At 48.8% G+C, this 12486-nt stretch overlaps 1 protein-coding gene across 1 annotated transcript in view; it reads right to left on the reverse strand.

The window, feature by feature from the left end:
- Nucleotides 1-12486, reverse strand: part of AGRP (agouti related neuropeptide) — a 58385-nt gene that overhangs the window by 16799 nt on the left and 29100 nt on the right. The gene's annotated exons all lie outside the window — the stretch shown is intronic.

Raw genomic sequence — 12486 nt, forward strand, 5'->3', positions numbered from 1 at the left:
TTCTAGAAAAAGTAAAAACTCTGCTGCAGGTCCAGGCTGCAGTATGAGCAGTCTTTCCACTTGAGCCCCATGATCAGGCATTTTCCCTCATAGAGAAAGAGGTTGTGGGGAGCCTTGGGCAAGGCTCTAAAAGAGAGTCACAGGGAGGACCTCTAGGTCTGGTGAGACCAGGTCATCTGCATTAAAGAACTCTACAGCATTAGAAGAGTAATTCCTGACCTTGATATTGACTGAGTTCATGATCATGGGTTACCATGTGACTGTGTGGCTAGAACTAACCATCACGAACTGAGTACTGGCAGATCCACAAAATCATTAGCTTGGCCACGCCAAATAGCAAATCCATCATTATTTAGATGTTGTATACCCCAGCTCAAGTTTGGGCAGGTCCAAATAGTTCAAGTAATCTGTGTAAACTGGTGGCTCAAACACCAATGTCACCTAACACTATTGGCCTGATGCCCCTCACTTAGCTCACACCTATGTATTATGGTGCAAGCTAATGGAAGGCGAGAAAGCCCAAGCTTAGTTTAAGGACGCGTTGACTTGGTATGAAGGAAACAAAATGAACTGCTCTTCGCTCCACCCCCAACTGTGGGGAGAATCTTCCCAGTGGACAAGAGTCTGAGCAATGAACCTAGTTATTCAGAGGTGAAAGCAGGGCCTGAGAGCTATGTGGTTACACAGGGCTCCCCGTTCAAAAGTATGGCAAGGATGTTTAATGCTCTGCTACAGCCATCTTGAAATTCATAATAATTTTGGACATGGAGTTCCTGAGAAAGTTAACACAAATACACACTCAGCCTTTTATTTATTTATTTTTAATTATATATATATATATATTTAATTATATTTTATTGATTATTCTATTATAGTCATACTGATTTTTCCCCCTTGGCCCACCTCTACCCAGTACCCCCCACTCCCTCAGGCAATCCCCCCATCATTGTTCATGTCCATGGGTCATGTGTATAAGTTCTTCGGCTACTCCATTTCCTATACTGTACTTTACATCCCATGACTATTGTGTACTTCTTAATCCCCTCGCCTCTTCTCCCATTCCCCACTCCCTGTCCCATCTTGCAACAATCAAAATGCTCTCAGTGTCCATGATTCTGTCTCTGTTCTTCTTGTTTGCTTAGTTTGTTCTTTAGATTCAATTGTTGACAAGTCTGTATTTATTGCTATTTTATTGTTCATATTTTTGATCTTTTTTTTCTTAAATAAGTCCCTTTAACATTTCATATAATAATGATTTGGTGATGATGAACTCCTTTAGTTTTGTAAGCTCTTTATCTGCCCCTTGATTCTAAATGATAGCTTTCTTGGCTGTAGGTCCCTGTTTTTCATGACTTTGAATATTTCTTGCCAATACCTTCTAGCCTGCAAAGTTTCTTTTGAGAAATCAGCTCATAGTCTTATGGGAACCCCTTTGTAGGTAACTCTCTTCTTTTCTCTTGCTGCTTTTAAGATTCTCTCTTTATCTTTAACCTTTGGCATTTTAATTATGATGTGTCTTGGAATGGGCCCCTTTGCATTCATCTTGTTTGGGACTCCCTGTGTTTCCTGGACTTGCATATCTATTTCCTTCACCAAATTAGGGAAGTTTTCTTTCATTGTTTTTTTCAAGTAGAGTTCCAATTTCTTGCTCTTTCTCTTCTTCTTCTGGCACCACTATGATACAAATGTTGGACCTTAGAAGTTGTCCCAGAGACTGCTTATACTGTCCTCATTTTTCTGGATTCTTTTTTCTTTGCGTGCGTGTGTGTGTTTAAGATTTTCTTTATTTACGTTTATAGAGAGGGGAAGAGAAGGAGAAAGAGAAGGAGAGAATATTTGCCTCTAGCACACCCCCAACTGGGGACCTGGCCCACAACCCAGGCATGTGCCCTGACTGGGAATTGAACCAGTGACCCTTTGGTTTGTGGGCCAGTGCTCAATCCACTGAGCCACACAAGCCAGGACTCTTTTTTCAAAAAGGTTTTATTTATTTAGAGAGAGGGGAAGGGAGGGAGAAAGAGGGGGAGAGAAACACAGATGTGTGAGAGATACATCAATTGCTTACCATTTGCACGCCCCCAAGTGGGGCCCTGGGCCACAACCCAGGTATGTACCCTGACTGGGAATTGAACCAGCGACCTTTCGGTTCACAGGCCGGCACTCAATCCACTGAGCCACACCAGCCAGGGATCTTCTCGTTGTTCTGATAGGATATTTTTTGCTTCCTTCTATTCCAAACCACTGATTTGATTCTCAGCTTCATCCACTCTACTGTTGTTTCCCTGTAAATTGTTCTTTATTTCAATCCGTGTATCCTTCATTTCTGGCTGGATCTTTTTTATTCTGTTGAAGTCCTCACTAAGTTCCTTGAGTATCCTTATAACCAGTGTTTTGAACTCTACATCTGATAAATTGCTTATCACCATTTTCTTTAGCTCTTTTTTTCTTTCTTTTTAGATTTTATTTATTTATTTTTAGAGAGAGGAGAAGGGAGGGAGGAAGAGATGGAGAGAAACATCAATGTGTGGTTGCCTCTTGCACACCCCAACTGGGGACCTGACCTGTAACCCAGGCATGTGCCCTGACTGGGACTCAAACCAGTGACCCTTTGGTTTGCAGCTTGGTGTCCAATCCACTGAGCCATACCAGCCAGGGCAATATAATAAAGTCTTTTAAAAAGTAAGTTATTATAAATAGAAAGAATGTGCATTTGTGGTATCTGGTGGCTAGGAAGGATGAGAAGGTTTGGTATCTTAGAAGTGCATTAGATATATTCCTATAGTTTTCTAGATTTCCAGGGAGAACCTGAGGCTGTCATTATGTGGAAGCTTAGTGAGGAAACAAAGGTGATTTTGTGTCCTTGTGGAGTCTGGGGATCTTGGCAACTCTACAAGTGCCCTGGGGTGAGTCCCTGGAGGTACAAGGGCCCTGGTTTAATGAGGACTGTCTATGTCAAAGGGAAAACCAGCAATTTCATAGCCTCTCATGACACAACAAACCTGGGTTTTAGATAAGAGAGGGGGTAGGTGTGAAAGATGATGTCACCTGCTCCTCTCACATTTCCTGCAAGCAAACTGCAGAAAAGAGACTCCTGGCTCAGTAAATGAGTCCCTGGCTTTATAAGCAAAGAGGGACGGAAAGCAGATTCCAGGAAATAAGCAAGGAAGTATCTTGGAGAAGGTTCTCAGCTTTAGTGTGAAACTGTCAGGACTCCATGGTCTGGGGGGAACTGGAGAAGAAAAATAATAGCGAGAAAGACTAGAGAAATATTAATAGCAAGGAACCAGATGGAGCTCAAGCGAGAACCTGTGGCTTTGGGCAATTTGGAATAACCAACTGAGATGGCACTGACTCAGGAAATTATCCAGGCCACTTCAGAAAGGGAGAAAATATCCCATTGTTGTAAGGTCTGTAGTCATTCATAATTCAGCAGATATTAAGATATTTATTGCACATCTTTCAAGTCCCTGTGGTGGGCGGACTGTGGGCATGGAGTAGTGAATGAGGTCCCATGGTCCTTTGCACACTGAGCAAGTCATTGCTCTTGGCTAAATGACAAGAAAGAAGTTGGTGGTGGGTACAGCCATGGTGGGGATCCTAGAGGGTTTCTTGACACTGAGGGTAGGATGGTCAGACACAAAGAAGGGCAGGCTAAATTTCAGGCCTGGAACAGAGGAAGCAAAGTTGTTTGGAAGAAGTGTAAGGAGTGTAGTTTTGGGAACAGAGGCACAGAAAAGATTGGATGGGTCCCTTCTCTTTTCCCACTTTGGGTTGTTTGTTTGCTTAGCAAATTTGGGGAGGTGGATCGCCTAAGTGTCAGGCAGCCTGTTCTGTTTATTTACAGAGTGATTCAATTCACCAGTGTTTATTGAGCTTCCTGAGCCAATGGGCTGGGCCCAGCTATGGAGCAGGCAGAGGGCACAGCAAGAACAAAGGCTCAAAGGTGGGACCCCGCAAAGCAGTCTCAGGGAAGAGCCAGGAGTCCCTTGGGGCTGGAGTAGGGTGAGAGAGTGGGAGCTTGAACAAATATCGAGGTGATGATCTTCAGACTTCAGTGTGGTGGGGAGCAGGGTAAGTCCTGGAGAGATCTGTGCTCTGAGAAGCCAAGGGCAAGTGGGAGAGGTCCCACCTCAGCACATTCCCTTCTGTGTGACGTTGGACATAATTAACCTGGGGACCCTAGCAGCTGTCACCACCGCCCCTCAGGAATTCTTGCCCTCCCTGCATGACATTTGGGCCACACTCCCGCTGCACAGCTCTGTGGGAGAAGGGGCTCTCATTAATCCTTTCATCGGATGTGCTGGCCTGAGTCACCTACATACCAGTCCCCTTTCTGAGAAAGCCTCTTTACCAGCACCCTGGGCTCTCAAAAGCCTTGGCTGATGGGGGCCTTCCCTGCAGGCCAAGAGCCTACCAACTCTCTGCTGGTCAAGGTCCTTCTGGCTCTCAAGGATCCTGACTCAGCTCACAATGGCATCCGGGGAAGCAGGTGAACCCTGCAGGGGAAGGTAAGAGTTTTGGGTTTTACCCCAGCCTGGCCACTGGCTCACTGTGGTGACCTGCAGGCATGGCCTTGTTCTCTCTGCACTTAATAAATTTTGAGATCCAGGACCTCTGAGGCTGGGAATCAGGCACAGAGTGATTTGACCTGGATCTGACCTTGGTGTGTGGAGCCCTGAGGAGCAGGTGGCCCTTTCAAAAGGGGCTGCAGACAAAGGCTATGATGGGAGAAGCACGGGTCATTATGAAAGTGAAGAAGAGGTTTCTGACCTAGCCTAGGGTCCAGGGAAGGTATCCCACAGAAGTGGTGGCTGAACTGATACCTAAAGGGTAGGCAGGAGTTAGCCAGGTGAAGGAAAGAGGAAAATGATGTCCAGAACAGCCTGTGCAAAGATGTGACAGCTTGGGAAAGCAGAGTGTATTCAGGGAACGAAGAAGTTCAGTCTGGCTGGAGCTAGGACCTCCTGAGGAGGAACTGGCCAGAGATGAAGGGCCAAGGGGAAACTGAGAATGGACAGGGTCAGATACGCAGAGGCCAACCTACTGCCTGTGGAGAATGGACCAGGCTGGATGAAACCGAGGACAATGAGAGGCCAGACAGAAGGTGCAGGGGGTGCCCTGGCCAAAGGTGGGATGGTGGGGCTGGAGAGGACAGGGAAGACCTGGTGCTGATGGGGTTTCAGGGGAAAGACCACCCAGACTAATACGGGGAGGGGGAGCAGTTCTTAGGAGAGGAGATGGGCTTGACTTTACACAATGAGTTTGGGGTGCCTAAGGGTCATCTTATAGGGGGAATGGAGTGAAAGATAGGGGGCTGAGACTCAAGCATCCCTGTGGAGATAGAAACAAGGCCTTAGGAGTTGTCAAGATGGCCTGGAGAAAAGTATCAAGGTTGAGGGAAGGGGGCCCTACACACTGAAGGAGCCCCCCAAGGGGCAGGAAGAGAGCCAGAGAAGTAGCTAGAAATCCAAGCAGAGCAGTCAGAGAAGCCAGAGGGAGTTTCAGAAGAGGGAACTTGTCTGCCTCTGTGTCCAACACTCCTGGAACAGGTGAAAGGAGGGGAGGACTGAGTAGAGAAGGTCAGGGAGCATTTACAAAGAGGCTTCAGAGTGTGGAGGAGGTTTTAATGGTGGTGATGGGGTTCCCAGGGACCATGATCTGCTACCAGGTGTGAGTGTGAGCAGGGCTGCCACACAGGGCTGAACAGGTTGTGCACGGCACACTTCAGAGATCATCTATTAAGAGAAAAACTACTTGGGACCAAGGGGTACTTCCTGGAGCTGGGGGTATTTTCTAAAACCTGTAACTACAGTGTGGACACTTACCACACGGTGGCGCCAAAGACCAACGTTGTACTTGGGCCTGAATGTGACAGGGATGGGGTCAGTTTGGGGATCCTCTACCCTAGGGTCACTGTCTGATGGGTGGAGTGTATTACCAGATGCCCATGGCTAGAACCCTCCCTACCACGAAGGCCTCCAACTCTGTCAGAACAGTTGTCCTAGCGGTAGGAACTAAAAAATAGACAACACACCACACATTGCAACCTTTGTCACGGGGTCCCCCCACCCCCTCCGCGTGAAAGGGTCCCAGGGGAGCAGCTCATCCCATGATCTGAAAGGGCACGGACGTCCCTCCCACTTGTCCCTTAGGAGCAGGGAGTCAGGAAGGAAGGAAGGAAGGACGCCAGGTCCAGCCCGCAGGACACAGTCACTCCACCACGGCACTGCCCTGCTCACAGGTCCCCCTGGAGGCTGAAACTGGATCAGCGGGGCCAATGATAGACAACACAGCCCAGCCTGGGTCAGAGTCCCCAGGGAAGTCACCCGTTGAGCCTGGCGATTCTGAACTAGAAACTTACACCTACCAGGTGCAGGGGCTGGCCTGGAAATGACTCAATAAGTAACAGTCATGTTATCTTTAAAAAGGATAACATGTTCACTGCAAACCATTCTTCGTATAAGTAAATATGAAGAAGAAAATAAAATCAGGTGAAATTACAATGCCCAGAAGTGATGGCCGCTGCTGGCGCAGGGATGAGCCTCCTGTCAGCTCTCAGGGCCAAGGGATGCAGGTCTGACCTGGGGAGACTCCTGCTGCTGAACAGGCAGATGTTCTGGCGTGTTCTCTGCTCCTCCGTGTCTCCTGTGTTGAACGCCCTTCCCTCCTCACAGATAAAACTCTGTCTCCCTACCCTACCTGACCTGCCTCTGTCTCTCTCAGACCTCTTTTCTTTCTACCGCAGCCCATGTGATGTAAATACAGCAAGCTTACCTTTGAGGCATTGCCCCTGCTGTTCCCTCTTTCTCTGGATTATTCAATGGCTGCTCTCTTCTTGTTATTCAGGTCTCAGCTACAACATCACTGTCTGAAAGAGGCCTTCCCCGACCACCCTGACTAAGGTAGCTCCTCAGCCCCATCACTCCACATCGCATCACCTGGTTTACTTTCTCCACAACTCTTCCTCTCTCTGAAATCATCTTACTAACACGTTAACTGTCTCCTCTGGCTGGAGTGTAAACTCCTGAAGAACACAGACCTTGCCGGTCTGGTCTGCCTCTGTGACCCCAGCATGCAGAATGACACCAGGCACATAGTAGGTGCTCAGTCCCCGCCTGACATCCATTCTCAGTGCCACTGGGCATCTCAGGGTGTGCACAGACCTCCGTCAGCCCTCTATGTCCTGCCGGTGGTCACAAACACTGTGTCATCCCTTGATCTGATTCAACAAGCCTTAAACAGATCTTTTCTTGCCTGTACAACTCTGGAATATTTCTTGAAGTGGAACTGAGGGTGAAAGGGGAGTTTGCACTTGACAGCCTGAAAATACTACTCTTAAACACTCAAACCAATTCCCACTCTCTTGAGAGTGTTCACTCACACGTTATATCCATCACTGCCTATCTCAGAGGCCAGAAAGTAAGCGTATCCCCTGTTGTTGTTTACATTTGCATTGTGTTGATTATTAATAAGACAAAGTGCTTCTTAAAATTGCAATTTTAATGAGTGAATGGATGGGTGCAGTTAAAGCCTCAAAAAAGAGAAGTGGCTCCAGGAACCACAAGGCAACAGTGGTAAAGCCAGGACTTGAACAAGGGGCAGCATCCCTGGCCCTGGCCCTTTGGCACACACAGTGGAAAGCAAGGTCCAGGCTGGGGCTGAAGGTAGTGCAGGTTGATGGCAGGTACAGTCATATCCACAAGTCCCATACTTACCCACTCTTGAGCCTGCATCTGCCCCCACCACTCACTAAAGTGCTCTCGCAGGGCATGGCACCTTTGGCCCTCTCTCACTTGACCTCCTGGTGAGCAAGTTGACCATTGTCCCCTCCAAAAGCTGTCTCCAGACTTTTCCCTCTACCCACATGTCCAGCTGCCTTCTGGACACCTCCTCCTGGATGGATGGTTCCCAGACTCCTCAGACATCACCTGCCCAAACTGCCCACATCACCTTCCCCTAATTTGATCCTCTGGGCCTTCCCACGTCATTGAAAAACACCAGCATTTACCCGTTACCCAGGCCCCAAATCCTGGCATCATCTGGGTGGCCTCCCTCTCCAGACCTCCGATCCCATCAAATCACCCGGCTCTCCAGTCTGCCTCCTAAGCATCTCTTGAATGTCTCCTTCTCTCTATACCCTCTTCAAGGCCACCATGACCTTGGCTGGAAAATGATAGCCTCTTTTTTTGCCTCTACCTGCCTGCTCCATGCACTGCCTGAGTGATGCTTGCAAAGCACAGATATGACCACAAAATTTCCCAGCTTAAAGCCCAGGCTCCCCATCATTGAGGGTAAAATCCATGTACTGCAGCCAGTTCCCAGGGCCTCTCATGACTGGCCCCGTCCCCAGCACAAACTTGGACAATTCTCCAGCCATATTGAGCTTTTGCTCCTGCCAGCAAGGGAGGCTGCTCCTCCCTCCCACGCCTTGAACTCTGCTGCACTTTCTGCCCCAGATGCTCCTCTGGGAACCTACCCTCTGCCTGCCTAGGGAGCCCCAACAATTTGCCATGTTAAGGGCCCCTTCGCTACAAAGCCCCTTCCTAACCAGCCTACCCTCACTCTCTTCTCTCACACACACAAATGTGCACACACAGTTGTGATCACACACACAGTCACATTGGTGACACAGGAGGTGCAGTGACTCCAGGCTGTACCTGCCCTGACTGACAGTGAGCCTCCACGGGCAGGGACTAGGTGGCCTCTCCTCCATCACCCCCACTACGGATACCCCCAGGGCCAAGCACACAGCAGGTTCCTCAAATGCTTGCTGAATACCTGGTGAGTGAACGCTACACACTTCATCTGGGGCATGAGGACACAGGCACAATAAGGGGCCGCTCACAGAAAGCTGGGGTGTAGTTGCATACCATGGGGCCTGTGGGATGGGGTGAGGGACTTGAACTGCATTGCTTCCAAAAATAGAACTAGCTATGCCATACGTGAGGACCTGGGATTCACTGTGGTTCTCACCACCCTCTACCATCTAAGAGAAGAACTTTTCTGAGGCCAGAGCTTATTCCTTCAGGAACATGAACTGCTTGAGGTAGAAATGGCTTCCAGCCCAGCGCCAGGCAGAGAGCATGTGCTCAGGGTATGATGCCTGACTCAGATGCCAACTGTTTAGAATTCAGTGAACTGAAAAGGAGCTCCGGGACCACCTCTTTCCAATGACAAGAGCATAGAAAGGCCCTGCCTTCCCTGAGCCTCAGGTGACAGTTCTGTGAAATGGATTTTAGCTGTGTCCTTTCTCGCCTGGCTCACTGGTTGTTGGGGAGAGGCCTGGAAGGCCTCCAGCTCCCTGTGGCCCTCAGATGCTGTCCCTCACTCAAGGCTTCTGGGCAGGCGGAGAGGGCCAGGTGAAGGCTCAGGTGTCCCATCTGCTCACTGCAGCCACATCTATGCCTGGCCCTGGTGGTCACAGGTTGAGGAGCCAGGCCTTATCACAGAGAAAGAAAACAGGCAGTGATGGGTGCTTAGAAGGGGTGAGTGGGCCCTAGCCAGGTAACTCAGTTGGTTAGAGCATCGTTCCGATACACCAAGGTTGTGGGTTCAATCCCTGGTCAGGGCATATACAAGAATCAACCAATGGATGCATAAATAAGTGGAACAACAAATTGATGTTTCTCTCTCTCTCCTTTCATCTCTCTCTGCAAAATAAAAAAAGGAGGGGGGGTTAATGCGTGGGAAGCCAGATCACATAGGTTTCTTAGAGGAGGTGACATTTGAGCTGTTTTCGAAATAGATGAGAGAGAGGATGATCTCAGGCAGAAGGGAGACTGAAAGAGGAGGTAGAGGCCAGAGAATGGAGACCATGTCCAAAGAGACACAAGTAGGTTGGTGTAGGGCAGCAGTTCTCAATCTGTGGGTCGCGACCCCTTTGGGAGTCAAATGACCCTTTCACAGGGGTTGCCTAAGACCATCGGAAAACACATATATAATTATATATTGTTTTTGTGATTAATCACTATGCTTTAATTATGTTCAATTTGTAACAATGAAAATACATCCTGCATATCAGATATTTACATTACGATTCATAACAGTAGTAAAATTAAGTTATGAAGTAGCAACGAAAATAATTTTATGGTTGGGGGTCACCACAACATGAGAACTGTATTAAAGGGTCACGGCATTAGGAAGGTTGAGAACCACTGGTGTAGGGGAACTAGAGCAGCAAAGGCTGGCAGGATGGGTGGGAGATGAGGAGCTTAGGTCATCATAGCCCAGATCTCCTGGCCCACTACAGAGTCTGAACTTATCCTGAGGGCTCTGGGGAGTCAACATGAGCTGATTTATAGTTTAAAAGATCACTTGACCAGGTCCCGGCTCGGAGGTGCGTGAGAGGTAACCGATGGATGTTTCTGTCCTCTCGCACATCAATGTTTCTCTCCCTCTCTTTCTCCCTCCCTTCTCTCTAAAAATAAATAAATAAAATCTTAAGGGAAAAAAAAAAAGATCACTTGAGCTGCTGGGTGGAGAGCAACTGTAGACAACAAAGGAAGAGGCAGGGAGGCCAGAAGAGATGGTGGCCAGGCCCAGGTACTAGCTGTGACAATGTGGAGACGTGGCCAGACACAGGACAGAGTAACTAATAGCCTGTGAGAGGCCAGGGAATCATCCATTAAAAGTGGGAATTTTCTGGAAGTGGAGTTCCAGAATCCCAGAATGAGAAAGAGTTCCTTGAACAGTGTCTTGGTGGGCCGCCACAATCAGTGCTGTTCCATCAGAGCCCCGAGTGGTGGCACAGGGACAGCTATACCACTGCCACCCCTGGGGCCAGAATGCTGCCAGCCCTGAGTGCTCAGTGGGTATTCAGTAAATGAATTAATAAACAACAGAGTATTGGTAGTGGGTATGGGGGAGGGTAAATTAGAAACATATTAAGGAGGTGGAATCAACAGGACTGAAGGAATTGTGGGGGTGGGAGAGGAGCACATCAGAGTTCATGCATTTACTCATTCAACTCACTCATATAAAAAATATTTCTTAAACTCCTACTATGAGCCAGAGACAGTGGTGATGAGGACTTCCATGGCTCTTTGCCCCACGGAGCTTAAGAGACCCACAGTGAGGTAGGTTTAGGCACATGAGCACACATTGGCATGCCTGCTGCCTGGTGGTGATGAGTGACATGAAGGCAAGAATCCACAGGACATGGGGACAGACAGCAACAAGGAGAGGCTGTCTTCAGACAAGGTGATCAGAGGATGCCTTGCTGAGATGACTTTAGAGATGGGCAGAAACCAATGGGTGTCAATTTTGAGAGCTCTGGAGAGGTCCAGCATGTGGCTCCGGTGGAAACTTGGGGGGACAGCAGTGCTTTGTAGAGATAAGGACAAAGGAAGAAGAGTCTCTCCGGGGAAGGTCATGAGATCTGGTGAGTCATCCAGGAGCTCTGGAACAGGCGAAGGCTCTGAGCACACAGGAAAGCTATGGGTGGTCAGCAGTGGATGGATGGAAGCCCTGAGACTGGATTATGTCGTAGGGTGGAGGGGAAATAAAGAACCCAGTCCCCAAGCTTAAGGACTACAGAGAAGGGAGTGCTGCCAATGGAGACAAAGGGGAGGGGCTGGAGAGCTGGGAGGTTAGATGTGTCTCTTGTAAGAACTGGTGAGGGAGAGGATGTCAGTGCCCTGAGGGCCTTTGTAGCCTCCCTCCCCCAACCTCTCAGGAATGTATTCAGGAGTCTATTCAGAAACCTCTTAAGAGTCCTCAAGCCACTCTGGGTATGTCTGTGCTACAGCAGTCCCTCTCTATACCGCGTTTCACTTATCGCGGCCGCACTGTATCGCGGGATTTTTTAAAGTATTATATTTAATTATTTATCACGGATTTTTCGCTATATCACGGGATTTTGCGGTACTGTATGTTGTTAAAGTTACATAGGTTTAAGAGTGTAGAATGTAAGGTTCCTACTTTGTGGGGCGGTCTAGAACGTAATGCCTGCGATAAGGTGAAGGACTACAGGAGTAAAGGCTGAAGGGTCCAGCGGCCGGGAGTGTTCAAGGTTGAAGAGGGCCAGTGGTGTCTTATTGATGGGAGGGGTGGGGGAGTGGAACTGGCCCTTTGACACCCATGTGGGGTCAGCTCTCAGCTCCATTTCAACCCACTCCAGTGGAGTCAGTCAGTGTTCCAGATCCGTCATCAGAAAGAACTGGGCTCTGTCCACCTCGGCCAACGTGTGTTCCAAGCCCAGATAACTCACCCATGCTAAGAGCAAGACCTAAGACTCCCCAGAAATCATACCCAATGGATGGTGACTGCGTGGCGTAAGAGTCCAGATGGTGGCAGGAAGGGCAAGCTGTCTCCACAGCAGGGAAACTGAGGCTGGCCTAGAAGGCAGGGCGGAAGGGCAGCGTCTAGATTCAGAACGAGTTCAAGGCTAGGATTCGGGCCTCCCTCCTTGTTCCCCTCCAGGAAACTGAACTGGCCCTGATTCCTTTCTCCAACCAACTCAACCCAACAGTAGCCACTCCATGACCT

This window comes from Furipterus horrens, unplaced genomic scaffold (assembly GCF_987537825.1).
Source record: "Furipterus horrens unplaced genomic scaffold, mFurHor1.1.pri manual_scaffold_13, whole genome shotgun sequence".
Classification (NCBI taxonomy): domain Eukaryota; kingdom Metazoa; phylum Chordata; class Mammalia; order Chiroptera; family Furipteridae; genus Furipterus; species Furipterus horrens.